Here is a 16046-nt window from a genome sequence, read left to right as displayed (position 1 = left end):
TTTGCAACTACATTAGTACCAGAATTAAAGAGGCTACAGCTATGAGGACAGATTGAGAGAACTGAGCCTCGCAACCTTAGAGGGAAGAAGAAACAGGGAACATGCTAACACACAAGATCTTGAGTGGAATAATAAAACAAGCGTTGAGTGTAATGAAATGCCAATTTCTTGGTGGGCCCAGAACTCTTTGAATATACAGAATATCTCTTAAACTGCAGATGGTTTTAACCTCCACAACCTTCTAACTTTACTTATTCCAACCGTCAACCACTCTGTTTGCAAAAGTGAATTTTCTAATATTTTTTTGCAGCTTTGTTTAGTTAGATCAACTCTATGACCTTTTGTTCTTCAAGTTCCAGGTATCAAGAAACCTTCTTTATCAATTTTGTCAATTTTTTCAATTTTTGTCATCACTGCATACTATTTTGTATGCAGTGATCATATCGCCTCTTTTTCTTCTATCAACAAGCTTAGTCATATTTAATGCCTCTAACCTCTCCACGTAGCTCTTGTATTTCAGTTCTGGAAGCCATTTAGTTGCATGCCTTTACACCTTTTCCTGTTTATTGATAAGCTTCTTTAGATATGGGCACCCTTCCCAGCTTTGATCTCACAAAGGTCATAAACAGTTTCTTTAGAACTGTATTTCATCATCCAATTACAAAATTGGAAATTAACAAATTCCCTGGGTTCCATTGCCCCTCCAAAAGGAGGGGCAATGGAACCCAGAGGTTCAGACGGGACAAGTCCAGAATGAACTCAAGGTCCGCGCAGTCCCGTTTTGGGACCGGAAACAGACGGGAAACCCATCTGAGGGACGTCGTCGTTTCGACCACACCAAGCGAACCCACTCCATGACGACTCGACAGAGCAAAGGGGAAGAGGCCTGCCCTGCCAGCCCTGAACCTCCTGAAGGAGTTGGAGCCACCCAACGCCACCGGAGGCCATGCGAAACGACCTGAAACGCCCACGAATCGTGGAACCAGGCGCGAGCGAACAGTGCTAGCCTCCCCCCTCAGTCAATGGGGTGAACCGCGAAAGGGCCGGTGCCCCTTACGAGACCCAGAACATCGCACAGAGCGAACACCGCACCGACCAGATGAAAGCGGGTCCAAAGGAGGGGCTGAACCCGACACCAGTGGCCTAACACGGCGAGAGGAACCCCGAGCCCTGGCACGACCCTTCCGGGAAGGCCCACCATGGGATCCCCGGAGAACCAACAAGTCTGACATAGGACAGCAAGAAGCCTAAGTACTGTACCCTGAATATACTACGCAACAGCCAAAGCCTCAAACCGGAGAGGACTAAATGGCGAAGACATCCAAAGAGCCAAGGCCCAAGCAGATTCCACAGAGGAGGCAAGCACCGCCTGCCGACACGCGAGCCAGGAAGCATAAAACAGCGCAACCGCATCCCGCAATATCGACGAGAAAAGCTTCAACAAGGCGGCCGACGAGCGGGCCACGGAGGCCAAGGTGCCAGAACCAGTTACAGCCCCAAGCGCTCCCACATCCTCCGAGAGCCAGTCCGAAGACAGCTCGAGGATGGAAAAGAAACGTAAGGTTGAAGCCAACAGGCCCTGGGAGCGCAAATCCTCAGCCACCAGGGCCGCCGAAAGGGAGGGAATTGGCACATGGAGCTGAACGACACCAACATCCCGGGGAAGGGCAGGAGCAAACAAGCACTCAATGAGGTGCTCAAGGTCGTCCCCACCAGACAAGGCCGGCGCAGCCGATGAAGCCGGAAAGAAGGGGGCCCACTGGTCAGACCCGGAGGCTTTGTCTGGGGGAGGAGACTCGAATGCCTCCGTCGTTACACCAGACGGGGCATCCCCCAAGGCTGCCAGTCTCTCAAAACCAACTAGCCCCTGCCCCGACCCCGAAACCCTCAAACGTTTCGGGGCCGGAAGCAGGGGAGGGGGGACCAGAACGAACAACAGAAGGGTAAGGATGAGGAGGTGCGGACTGAACCAGGGTCGAAGAGACCTCTCCCCTAAGTCCGGGTCCCGATAAGCAAAACGGGGCAGCTGCGGGGCATCTGGGTGAGCAACCAACCTAGAGGGTTGCAGCAACCGAAACCTAGCATGCAACGCTTGCGCTGCCTGTACCTGAAGATGATCATCCAAAGATTGGGTAAATTGAGTCACCAGCAAAACGCACAGGACTCTGGGTCGAAAGTCTCACCGACACAACAGACTGCACGACGGAGGCAAAAAACAGTGAGGGGGTCACCCTGAGACAAGGGGACGAGCAACCCTCAAACTCGCATGAAGCGAGGGGGGACTCCGGGGTCACATCCATCACACCCAAACGACCCCTAGGGGATTCCCAGGATCCTGAGCGTTTACTTGAAGAGGACTCATGCTCAGGTAAGCCCAGGCAGGGTACTGCTAACCGGCGCCCAAAACTACCAAACAACTGCCTACAGCTGAACCCCAGGGACGTGTACACTCACAGGGACCTAGCAAGGGGCACCACCAAGCATCTGGATGAGGCCAAACACCAGTGGTAAGTAGGGCAGAACCCCCTACCCAGGCAAAAATAAAAATAAAAACAAAACCCCGCAAGAGGACAACGTACCCAACAGAGCCGGCCGCTGTGATTGGCGACAACAAGCTGCACAGCACCCTGCGCCCCACCAGTGCAAAACTGCCTCTTACCCTACGGTAAACTAGGGGAGACAAAACACCCAAGCACCCAAAGGGCGGCCAAAAAACCGAGCATTGAAACAGCCCAGCAGAGGCAGGACCCAAGGAACTTGTAGAAGGTAACTCCAAGCACCAAGGGTAGTACTTACCTAGGGAAGGTAACCCTAGGCGCATGCAGCCCGAGTACTGAAGAGGAACTCCTGGCTCTCGCAACCCTGGAGAACAGACGCCACACACAAAGCACAGCTCTGTAAAAGTCTGGAGCCAGAGTACACAACCGCTGCCTAAAACATCAGCCTCGAGAATTGGTGTGTGCAACGCCGGCGTGGGGGATCTGGGGCTCCCCCTTTCCCCTCCCCAAAACAAACCCCTATTCTGGTGAAAATTGCTATCACAAGCGGAAGAAGTGGATAGAATTCCCCTAAAAGAAACAAATGATCATGACGTCACACATCGCAGTGCCACTGTCTGCGCAGCTCCCCCCTCCCCGGGAGGGGAAAGGGGCAGCCCCAGACCTAAAGCGCCGGCTATCCATCCTCAGTTCTGAGGCTGGATGTCAAAAAATGTAAAAAACTTCTGACCGGAGGGAGGGAGGGATGCCGGGGAGCCTCTGGGTCTCACCCAGAAAATGGCGTTTCATTACATTCAACGCTGGTTTTCCGGAGGGAGCCCCCTTCAGCCCCCTGGAGCTAACTACCCACAGAGAAAAGAAGGGGGACGTACCCGGGAGGCGGTCGCCACACACCCCCAACTCGAAGTCGAGACAACTGGCTGTAACCGCTAACCCAAGACAACACAGGCCCGAACGGGCACGGGAACGACCACAAGATATCGAGCAGCCAGGCCCCTGTACGACCGCCAAAAGCCCCATGCCCGAATGTCAGCCAGGACATGCCGCCAAGACGGCAGCAAGAGCAGCGAATCCACGAACGTCATGGGCACGGGGATAGAATGCTGGCTTGCTGGCTAGCCTCAATAACACAGCGGACGACCTGGGAGATCCACACCAGTCTTATCCCAAGTTCTTTCCCAAGAGGCAGACAAGAGGAGCTCCAGCATATTTCAACAATCCTAAGGATTGTAGTACAGGATGATGATAGTGAGTGGTGTCCCAGAGAACATAAGGGTATAGTGCTTTTGAAAAATAGGTGAGAAAACAGAAATGTGCCAAGGGAAGTGAAAAATTGGATGAGAAAAAGTTGCCCTAGTGTTTCCAGTGCATAGAAGAACATTCAAGATGGCCGCTAGCAACAGGAAATACAAAACAGATCTTGATTTTGCTGGATTCAATGAAGAAAGCATTGATATAACCAGTCTATACAACAAGTTGGTCAAATTAGATCCTATAGTGATCTCTCATGTAGAAATAATTAGTAAATTGAAAGAAAGTAATGACCATTTAAATAGCAAAGTTGTATGTCTTGAGGGTTTTGTGAAAGACTTGTGCAAGGATAAGAATCAATTGGAAATAAATTGCAAAGCCATGGAAGAAGAAAATAAACTCTTAAAAATAGCTATGGAAGAAGTTAAAGTAAATTTAAACATAAATGACTACAATAGGTTAGATAAGGATATTCAACAGGAGAAACAGCTTTTGTCAGCACAGATGGAGGAAGTTACACAGGGAATAGAACAGTGCAAGAAAGATATGCAACTCCCCTATGCACAAGTGGCCAAGGAGAAGGATAAAATTGAAGAAGCAGTAAAGGAAGTCAAACACTGCAGCAACCAAGATAAAACAAACATTAGGCTGGAAGTGAGAAAAGAATTGGCATCTAACCCGAAGTTGGTGCAAAACACAGTTGATCGGAGTAAGTCCCTGATAATTTTTGGCTGCAAAGAAAAGGAGATAACATCTAGGTCAGAAAGAGCTGTAGAAGAAGCAAAAGTAGTAGATAAACTTGTTGGCCTCGTGGAAGGTCTTACAACCATAGAGAATGTCTGCGACTACAGGAGAATAGGCAGATATGTAAAAGGGAAAGATCGACCTTTGAGGATCACCCTAAATGGTGCCAAACAGATGGAAAAAGTACTAGAAAATTACAAAGTGATGAGGATGGGAAAGTGTGGTCGTTAAGACAAGATCTTTCAAAAGAAGATAGGGTGATAATGAAACTGAACATCGCCGAGGCAAAACGTTTAAATGAGAGCAGGAATGAAGAAGAAATCAATTATTTTTTTCTACAGAGTGATAGGGGTAGGCAGAGCAGTAAAGTGGTACATAAAGGCAAACCAACAAAATCATTAGAGAGAAGGAGAGTGAAAAATAAGAAGAGAGGGAACAAGTTCCTGAAGATTGCATACACCAACATAGATGGAGTAAGATTGAAGATACTGGAGTTAAGTGATGTAATACAGCTGCAGACACTAGACATTGTTGAACTCAGGAGACAAAACTTGAAGATGATATTTTAAATGAGGTCATATTCCCAAGGGGGCTACTTGGTTTGGAGACGGGACAGAAAAATTAGGAAAGGCGGTGGTGTTGTTGTGCTGGTGAAAGAACACCTAAAGGTGATCGAAATAATGACTGCCAATCCACAAGAAGTTGACATAATAGCACTAGAGATCTGCCATGAGGATGATAAACTAATGATCATAAATGCATATAGTCCACCGCCAAGCAGCACATGGTCAAAGGAGGAGCTAGATAGTAAACGAGAAGGTCTTATAACAATAATGAGAGAGATCATAGCGAGAGCAGATAACGATAGATCACAACTGTTGATAGTCGGCGACTTCAACTTGAAATCCATAGACTGGGAAGCATATGAAGCTAAAACAGAAGATTTTTGGACCTGTAAATTTATAGACCTCATCCTGGAAACATTCTTGTATCAACATGTTAAACAAGCTACGAGGATGAGGGAAGGGGACGTTCCCTCCATGCTAGATTTGATATTTACCAGGAAGGAGGAAGAAATATTTAACATTCAGTACCTTCCTCCCTTGGGTAAAAGTGACCATGTCTTTTTGGGAATAAAGTATGCAATGCGTTATAATCTGGAAGAAAATAAGAAAGTTGAAGCAGTTGAAAAACCTGACTTTAGGAGAGGATATTATGGCGACCTTAGAAATTTTTTTAGTGAGTATAATTGGACAGACTTGTTGCTAGGCAAGGAAGTGAACGAGATGTATGTCAAGTTTTATGAAATATATGATAAAGGCACAAAAATATTTATACCAAAACAGAGATGCAGAACTAGGAAACAGGACTGGTTCAACAGAAATTGTCAGAGGGCCAGAGACCAAAAGACACAAAAATGGAATCAATACAGGAAGAGGCCAAACCCCCAAACATACCAGCGATACAAAGATGCGAGAAACAACTACACGGCAGTGAGGAGAGAGGCAGAAAGAAATCTTGAAAAAGGGATTGCAGGCAAATGTAAAACAGATACGGCTACGGCTCCCTGGAGCTTCATACCCAAAGAGAAGGAAAAGAAAGGGCTAACCCGGGAGGCGGCCGCCACAAACTCTGCAACGCAAAGCCAAGACAACCGGTCGCAAACCTGCGACCCAAGGCAACAAGAACGCCCAAGAACAGACGCACATATGGATGGGCGGCCAAAAACCTGTGCGACCCACAAATCCCTGCGCCCGAAATGAGCCCGAGACGTCACCAACACAGCAGCAAAAGCTGCAAACGTCTGAACAGCACGGGCGCAAAGACAGACCGCAGGCTGGAAGAAGGAAAACACTGCGGACGACCCGGGAGACCCGAGCCCTGAAAACAGGGAACGAAGGAACCGGATCAACCACAGCGCATCCCCAGACACGGTACGCCGGCAACAGCAAAAAGCACAACCGGACAACACAGGTCGCACCCCCCGGCCAAACCAATCAAGTACCAACACCCCAAGAACCCCTCCGGAAAGCAGCCGTCACGACCGGCACCAGGACAGAGAAAGGCTGCACACCTATAAAGCTACCACCAGTACCAAAGAGCAGGAAACTGAACCGAAGGGGCTACCACAAACTGAGGGGAAGATAAGAAGGCACCCTGAACAAGGACCAGGATGGCTCAGGCGACGCATGAGCAGGCCGGAGGGGAAACACGAGAAAACGGAAGAAACGTCATACTGTCTCCAAGACGAAGCTCGCAGGTGGGATACCGTCAACAAAGCCACCTGAACACCATAGAGATGGTGATACCCGCGTCAAAATACCAGACGCGAAGAGCCAAGGAGAAGGCCGAACCAGTCACGGACAGGACCGATTCAGCCTGCTGAAAAAGGCGAAGCCTCAGGAAAAACGCCCTGGGTACGGACACCTATCAAGCAGCGTCTGAAAAGAAGGCTGGGCCGGCCACCATGGAACCATAAGGACTGTTCTCGTGGGAATGGGCTGCAACCGAGCCAGAACCCGAAGCAACAGCTGGACCGGGAGAAGAGGAACAGGTACCCCCCCCCCTCGACCAGTCCTGCCGAAAGCCTCCACCGTGAAGTCCTCGCAGGTGGGAAGGGCGCCAAAAATGGGCGACGCCTAGACCACGCTGACCCGAAGACGTCCATGGCCAGGAGTCCATATGCCCGACAGAGCCAACAAAACGAATCGGCGACGACTGGCCAACCCACGAAGAGGAATGAACCGAGACAGCTGTCCGCCAGGTCGCAGGACACACCCTGGACACGAACCACACGGTTAGCCAAACCCCTGTGGTTCCGGCAAGAACCACCAGAGAACAGTCCAAACAGAGCTGAATGGTAGAGTACCTAGTGACCCAAACCCTCCGAAGCGCAAACCAGACAGCCATGAACACCCGAACCGTGCTGTGAGCCCGACGGACAGACAGACTCCATCAACCTCGGCCGACCTGGTGAGCACTGGTCACAAAGCCCCAGCCAAGAGACGACCCGTCCGTGAACACATCGAGCGAAGGCTCTGGGAGGTGCCAAGGCACGGAACCCCGAAAACCCCAAAGAGGAAGCTGGTGATGCAGCACTATCACAAGATCCCCGGAGGAACCCAAGGAATGCAAGAGGCAGAAGGGGAGTCTCCGCAGGAACCAACCGACGCCGTAGCCAAACCTGACTCCGCAGGCATACAAGCACGCCGAAGTGCAGACTCCCGCACAACCACCCAAGCAACCGCTGAGCAACCCAGGACCCCCACCTGAACAGCCAAAGGCGGGACCACAGCCGCAGTAACACTTCTGGAGGGAAGACAATGAGGGGGCCCAAGAGCCTTAAACAAGGCCCAGGTCCGAACCCGGGACGGAAACAGATGGAAAAACCTCCAGATCACCAGGAAACCAAACCCGGCGATCTGGAAAGAACCATCCCCTGGCGAGCAGACAAGCGGACTGACTGGGAGCCCACACCAGCCAGTCGTCGAGGTAGGCCAGACACCGAATCTTAGACTCAGACAGGGCACTAAGATCCGGTAAAGATGCAAAGAGTATACCAAGTGCCCATTACAAAATAGGGAAGGCAATAAAAACAGCAAACCTGAAGCCCCACCACCAACCGTGCTAGCCCCAGAAAAACTGGAGAGGAACGTGCCAAGAAGTGACCTGGAGGTCCAGGGCCACCATCCATGCACCCGGCCCCAACAGAATCCGAACAGGAGACAACAGTCCTCTGAGGAGGACAGAGGATCCAGGGCGCAGACTGAAGAAGTCCAGAAGAACTGCAGACGGGAAAAGCTCATGACTGCAAAGAGCAGACGGGAAGCCCAGAAGGATTGGGCGGATCGACCACGCCCCACGCACCCACGAAGAGGAAATGACGAAGCGCAGGGGAAGAAGCCCACTCCGCCAGCTCTGAACCCCCCCAAGGGGGAGAAGCCGTCCTCCGACGCCAGCAGAGGCCGGAAGACAACCCAAAGCGCCCACCAACAGCGGGACCAAGCAAGAGGCAACAGAGCAAGCTGCTCCCCCAGCGCCCAGTCAACAGAGAAGGGAACAGAACCAGTTCCGAAAGAAAAAGTACACTACCTAAGTCATGAGGAGAGACTACGGGAATGAAACCACACTTCGCTGGAAGATGAAGTGAGGGGAGACCTGATCACCACATTCAAGATACCCAAGGGAATCGACAGGGTTGATTAGGACAGGCTATGTAACACAAGGGGCACACGCACTAGGGGACACAGGTGGAAACTGAGTACCCAAAAGAGCCACAGATAGAATTTTTTTTTTTTTTTTTTTTTTTTTTTTTTTTAGTGTCAGAATGGTAACGGGAAAGCACTAGGAAGTAATGTGGTGACTCCACACACAAGTAACGAGGCTGACCCCATACAATGTCACATGTAGACATGATAGAGCCCAAGAGGCACAGGAACCTATACACCTGTTGATAGACGGTTGAGAGGCGGGACCAAGGAGCCAGTATTGTAAAAGTACAAGTCGCCGACTAGTGGGCAGAGAGCACTACGCCGGCCAGGCAAAGAAGGCACAAAACTGCATCAAAAGGCCCACCTCGACAGCAAAACCGCAAAGTCCCAGCACAACCACAACATGTGCCAAGACCCAAAAAGATCAGTCTGCAAGCCAGGAAGACCCCGGAACCCCAAAAGGCAGAACCGGGTCACACGAGGAAACAAAGTCCCCTGAACCCACAAAAGGGGGCCCAAGAGGAAGAAACCTCCAGAACGAAACCAAGGAACCCAAAGGAACCCAGAATCGAACCAGGGGAAGCCCAAACCACCACATTTGCCGGCGGAGAACACCACTGAAAGGCAAAGCACAGCCCCCAGCAGAAACCCCTGGGAAAACGGTCCCAACAGACCGAAAACCGAGGGACAAGGTGTGGGAGCAAGCATACCAGCCAGGGGCACTGAGCCTAAACCCATAGGCTCAGACCCAAAATCAACACCCAAACGTTCCCAGAGGAACAGGCAACGGCAAGAAAACACCAGAAAAACAAAGAAACGACAACAGGAGAACAAAAACCCTGAAAAAAATGGAAAACTCACCAGAGACGCTCGCTCGAACACCCAGACGCATGTAAACAAACCGCAACGCCGCCCTGGTGGCCACGCCGGGAAACCGGCAGACGAAAATAGCCGCCAGCAGGGGCTGTGACTGACGCTAAATACACAAAAACACGCCAGCAAATGTGGGAAGCTAGCAGACTGGATGGGCGAAAAACGTCGCCCAACACAGGAAAAACCCCGGAAGGGGCAAAACCGCCCCAGAACTGCTAGCAGGCTACCCCCACAGCCCCGGGAACCAACAACAGAGGCCCCAGGGCAGAGTCGTCCTCCAAGCCCTCCGTCCTTAAAGAAAAGCAAGAGTCCATGGGAAAGGCAACAAGAAAGGGCTGCTGGTAAGACCCAGAAGCCTTGGCAGGAGGCACAGGCTCAAACCTCCGTCCCCAACCCGAACGGGGCAGCCCCCGAAAACCGCCCGAGTCTCTGCCCCAACTAAACCTCGCCCTGACCCCGAAACCCGCAGACAGTCCGGAGCCGGGAACATGGAGGGAAAGGGGCGAGCAGCACCTAACCAAACGGGGCGGCCACGGGGCATTCGAGTGGGAAACCAACCTAGCATGTTGCAGCAACCTAACCTAGCTTGCAACACGGATGCCGCCTGTACTCTGAACAGTAATAACATCAGGAGAGAACTGGAGAACAAGCAGAGAATCTCTCGCAAGACTCCGGGTCAAGGTGTCAGTAACCCAACAGGCAGCATGACGGAGGTAAAAATGGTGACTGTCACCCGGAGACAATGGAACAGCAACCAACGATCCCGTACAAGACGGGTTGGAACCCGGAAGACTCATTCAATGGTCCCCCGAGCCCAGACAGGGTTTTCCAGGGCCCGTAGGGTAACAACTACGGGAAGCCCGGGCAAGGTGTTGATAACCGGTTAAGAAAGCCAAACATAACAAGAGGGTAGATTATTGCACTGAAAACCCCTGAGACTGTGTACAATCACGGGGTCCTAGCAGAGGGTCGCCAAACACTACCAGTGGAACTATAACCACCTTAGGCAGACCCCCACCAGGCATGAAAAATTAAAAACAAACAAAAAACCCCGCAAAAGTACACCGTCTCCAGAGGCAACAGAAACCGGCCGCCGCTTAGGAGGCAGGCTGCGGAACACCTTGACGCCCTAACCAGCACAATACCAATCCCTACCCAGGGCCAAACAAGGGCCCCAAGCCCCAGCTGGCCCCAAGGGCGAGGCAAATGCCGAGCAGCAAGAACCTCTACGGGAATGGTTCCCGAACGCCCCAGGGAAGATAACCCTGTTACGCAAGGGCAGTACTCACAGGGCGCTTAGGGAAGTCAGCCACTAAGCACATGCAGCCCCGGCACTGATGAAGTACTCCTGGCCACCGCACACCACAACACACGGCAGTGAACGCCACACAAGGCAAACACCGCCTAGGAAACTGAGGCCAGAGAAGAGTCAATCCCGGTTGACATTAGCGAACGAACTGAAGCTTGGCAGCCGGCGCGGAAGGTCCGGGGCTCCCCCCCTCCCCCTCCCGGGGTGGGGAGGGCTGCGGACGATCGGCGCGGCAGTAAAGTGTGATGTTTGCTTGTTTGCTAGTTTCCTTGGGATTGTAGGGAGTTTTCTACCTCTCTGTTCGGTTTTTGTTGTAGTTTCTTACCATGTGGGGTTTGTTTTGTTACGCCTACCTTTCTGGGTGCCTAACCCCGGTCGATGGCAGATAAGGAAAACCCCCAACCATATGGGGTTTTCCAGGGCCATTGCTCCCTGAAACCTCTCTGAAGGGGCCAGGTTCTGGCGCTGGTCCCTGGTAGGTCTGAACTCCTTAGCTAACGTCCCGGTCTAACATAACATACAATAGCCCGATAGGCTCCAGGGAGCCGTAGGGGCTCCCCACAGAAAAGAGGTGTTATGATCACTACATAAAAAATAGTAACAGGCATTGATAAAATCGATAGGGCAGATTTCCTGAGACCTGGAACTTTAAGAACAAGAGGTCATAGATTTAAACTAGCTAAACACAGATGCTGAAGAAAAATAAGAAAATTCACTTTCGCAAACAGAGTGGTAGATGGTTGGAACAAGTTAGGTGAGAAGGTGGTGGAGGCCAAGGCCGTCAGTAGTTTCAAAGCGTTATATGACAAAGAGTGCCGGGAAGACAGGACACCACGAGCGTAGCTCTTATCCTGTAGCTACACTTAGGTAATTACCAGCAAACAGGGATGAAGAGATCCGGATCAACCCAAAGCTCGTCCCGGACACAGAAGCCGTGGCAAACAACAGCGGAGGCCCGCAACCGGACACAAAACACGATGCATCCCCGGCCTGACCAACCAAGGGCCCCTCCGGAAAGCAGCAGTCTCATTTTGTGCCAGAAAAAAGGGAGACGGCTGCAACCGAACAAACCTATCACCATGACCGAAGGAGCAGAAACCCCTGCGCTGGAGGAGAGCAGGAAGTTCACCGACCCGACCTCTAGAGGCAAATGCCAACAGGAAAAAAAAAGAGTCTTCGAGAAACAAACCCGAACCGAAGGGGCCACAACAAACCGAGAAGAAGAAAGAGCACGCTGTGCACAGACCAGGACGGCTCAGGTGGCGCATGAGCAGATGTAACACCAAGACCGAAAGCAAGCTGAAGCGGCTCCGCCAGCACAGCACTAAACGAAGTGACAGTACGCGGCAAGATGACGGTCCAGCACCTCCACCAGAAAACACAAACCGACGCCAACAAACACAACCACCTAAGAAGGGACAGAAGGAAAAGGAAGGACCGCCAAAAAAAAAAAACAATGCTGCCAAGAAGAAGCACGCAGGTGGGACACCAACAACGAAGCCACCTGACCACCAACCGAAGGTAGGAGACTCGAGGCAGAACCTAACTAGCCCCGTCAAGGTTCATGCGAGCCTAGGAAGATCTCGGGTGCGACCACCGAGCAAACTGAGCCGGAAACCCAAGAAGGCAAAGAAGGAGATAGAACATCCGTCGAACAGAAAACTCCCCATCACGAGCGAGCTCGCCAGGAGACCGGAGACTACAGGTCCGATGCGAGACTCCAGAGAAGGGACACCCCAAGACCAAGATAATGCCAACAGGCAGGGCAAGCCAGGAAAACAGGAACTCAAACCTGGAAACAGAGGGCCAAAAGGCACATACAAAACACACAAGTGTGTAGGAGAAAACGAGACAAAGACCAGAAGAACAGCCCCAGCGGCCAGGGACAAGAGCAAAGCAGGAAGATGAGGAACGAAGAAGGCATGCAACAAATCTGGAATGAAAGGGGAAACGACCAACCCACAGAGCTGCAGACCATGTCCCAACAAGTCATGCCAACAACACAGAGTCGCAGGTCCAGTCTCAACAAACAAAACCGAAGAGGGTGCAAAGGTTCGCCACCAGACTAGTACCCAAACCGAGAGGTACAAGCAACGATGACAGACTAATGCACACACGCGCACAGGCACCATGCGACACAGGCGGAAGGAGCGCCCAAAGGAGCCAAGGAAACGCAAGAAAAACATTCCAGTGGCAGAGTAGTAAACAAATGGAATGCATAAGGAAGGGAAGTGGTGGAGGCTGACCCCACACACAGCTGCAAATGCAGACATGACAGAGCCCAGTAGATGTCAGGAAACCGACAGGGAAGAGGCAGGACGAAAGAGCCAAGCTCAACCCCAGGAAGCACAACCAGGCGGACAACTAGATAACTTGTAAGTTACTGAATGAAGGTTTCAGATCTAGAGACAAACAAAGGTATGCCCATCCACCAAGAAAAGATCATAAGATCTTGAGAAAGTAATTGGTTGCCTGACTCTCAGATCAGCAGATAGGCATCTTGGTGATACGGTACTAACACTAACCCTAACCTTACAGCCACACAGTGAAGGAAAAAGGAGGTCACCCAGGACATACAGTTGCTAAAGCTACTTAAGCTCATTCTCTGCTGGAGCATCAGTTGAGGTAGCTCTATCAGCAAGATATATGCACAGATACACTGTCATTCTCTGCTGGAGCATCAGTTGAGGTAGCTCTATCAGCAAGATATATGCACAGATACACTGTCATTCTCTGCTGGAGCATCAGTTGAGGTAGCTCTATCAGCAAGATATATGCACAGATACACTGTCATTCTCTGCTGGAGCATCAGTTGAGGTAGCTCTATCAGCAAGATATATGCACAGATACACTGTCATTCTCTGCTGGAGCATCAGTTGAGGTAGCTCTATCAGCAAGATATATGCACAGATACACTGTCATTCTCTGCTGGAGCATCAGTTGAGGTAGCTCTATCAGCAAGATATATGCACAGATACACTGTCATTCTCTGCTGGAGCATCAGTTGAGGTAGCTCTATCAGCAAGATATATGCACAGATACACTGTCATTCTCTGCTGGAGCATCAGTTGAGGTAGCTCTATCAGCAAGATATATGCACAGATACACTGTCATTCTCTGCTGGAGCATCAGTTGAGGTAGCTCTATCAGCAAGATATATGCACAGATACACTGGAAAACTGATAGAAATTTGCACTCCTCATCAGCAGGCTGTTCCATGTGGGTGGGTGTATCTAGGCTGTGATTTGCCATGGTAACGATTGTCTGCCTTATTTTCGTTAGGATAACCAATCTTTATAAGCAGCTGCTTGTTTTGGAGCATATAGGCTTTCTGCGGGAGGCCACAGTCTCTCCCTACATCAGTCTCTCTCTTCACATCAGTTGCAGAAGTACTGTTTGGCCTACTGGGGGACCACAACTAGAACCTGGTGCTTCCCCCCCTGATAGAGGTGCAGAGATTGAGTGACATTCTGCCACTCCGCACCGGAAAAAGCCTCCAGAAGGTCTGTGAAATATTACAGGCAACTGCAAAAATCACGACAAAATCAGCGTTAAATGTAATGAAACGCCATTTTCTGGGTGAGTCCCGGAGGCTCCCCGGAGCTATCCATGGCTGATATGGATACCCTAACTATTTTGCATCAGTCGATGTGGGTGGAGTTCCAGGCCTACCGGGGACCACGAGCCAGAACCTGGCCCCCTCAGAGAGGCACGGGGAGCAATGGCCCATAGAAATGCACAAGTGATTTGGAGCATTCTATATCTGCCATCAACCGGGACAGGCACCCAGAAAGGTAAGCGCCATAAAACAAACCCCTATTCTGGTTAAACAACAAAAATCGACAAACGAGTGGACAGAACTCCCCCAGGAAAACGAACTAACAAGCATGACGTCACGCGAGCCGCGCCGCATGTTAGCGCAGCTCCCCCCTCCCCGGGAGGGGGAAGGGGGAGCCCCAGACCCCCGCGCCGGCGATCCCCGCCCCAGTTCTGAGACTGGATATCAAAACAGTGAAAAACCCGCCGACCGGAGACTGGGAGGGTGCCGGGGAGCCTCCGGGACTCGCCCAGAAAATGGCGTTTCATTACATTCAACGCTGGTTTTGTGGGGGGAGCCCCTACGGCTCCCCGGAGCTACCTCACCAAAGACTACCTAAAAAACAAGGGGACATACCCGGAAGGCCGTTGGAGAATATCACTCCACAACACGAAGTCGAGACAACAACCCAAGGTATAGCATTCGCCAGAAAAAAGGGAGAACGGCCGCAGACGAAGAAAACCTATGACCACGACAATAGGAGTCAAAAACCACTGCGCCTGAGAAGAGCAAGAAGCTCTGCCACACGGCCCCCAGAGGCGAATGCCAACACAAAAAGAAAACCGAGGCAAAGCAAACCTGACCCCAAGGAGCCACAACCACCAAGGAGAAGAAAAACAGGAGAGCACCCTGTCCAAAGACCAGGACGACACAGACAGTGCATAAGCAGGCCGGAGGTGTAACAACGCACGATACAACCTGCGAAACGGCGCAGAAGGAATATCGATACCGAAAGCTAGCAGCAGAAACCAAGGTGCCAGACCCAGGAACGGCCCCAAGCGCCACTACATCCTCCGCAAGCCAATCCTATGACAGCCCCCAGGAGGGAAAAGAAAATGCAGGACCAAAACGAAAATGCCACAAGTGTGCAAGACCACCCCCACAAGTGCAGCTGACAGGGAAGGAACTCGCATAAGGAGCCGCCCCGCACCAACATCCCGCAGAAGGGCAGTAGCGAAAAAAACTCATGAGGAGGAGCAAAATCGCTCCCAGGAAAACTAGGAGCGCCGAGACAGTGTGAAGAGAAGAGATATTCACAAAAGAACAAAAAGGCCAACACCCAGAAGCTGCCGGGAAGAGGACCCACAAGCCCTAGAAAGGACCGGAGGGAAGCTCAACCGAATGACGACAGACGCACCAGAAAACGGGAAGGAGCAAAACCGTCCCGAACCTTCGAGAACAAAAAGAAGCAAACAAAGGACGAAGGCCCCAAAACCCCGTCGCACCCGAGACCAAAAGTCATGCAGAAACCCCAAGAAGAGGGGGACATGACGGAAGAAGGCCCGTCCCGGAAAAAGGGGCGAAGATCGTAGAAAAGCACCCACCGACAGGACGGAAACAAC

At 51.4% G+C, this 16046-nt stretch overlaps 1 protein-coding gene across 1 annotated transcript in view; it reads right to left on the bottom strand.

The window, feature by feature from the left end:
- The window catches only part of LOC123754673 (origin recognition complex subunit 3-like), a 194658-nt gene that overhangs the window by 86696 nt on the left and 91916 nt on the right, over positions 1–16046 (bottom strand). The window lies entirely within an intron of this gene.

This window comes from Procambarus clarkii, unplaced genomic scaffold (genome assembly GCF_040958095.1).
Source record: "Procambarus clarkii isolate CNS0578487 unplaced genomic scaffold, FALCON_Pclarkii_2.0 HiC_scaffold_107, whole genome shotgun sequence".
Lineage (NCBI taxonomy): Eukaryota > Metazoa > Arthropoda > Malacostraca > Decapoda > Cambaridae > Procambarus > Procambarus clarkii.
Note: the sequence above shows the minus strand (reverse complement) of the source record. Positions and strands in the feature narration are given on the sequence as shown.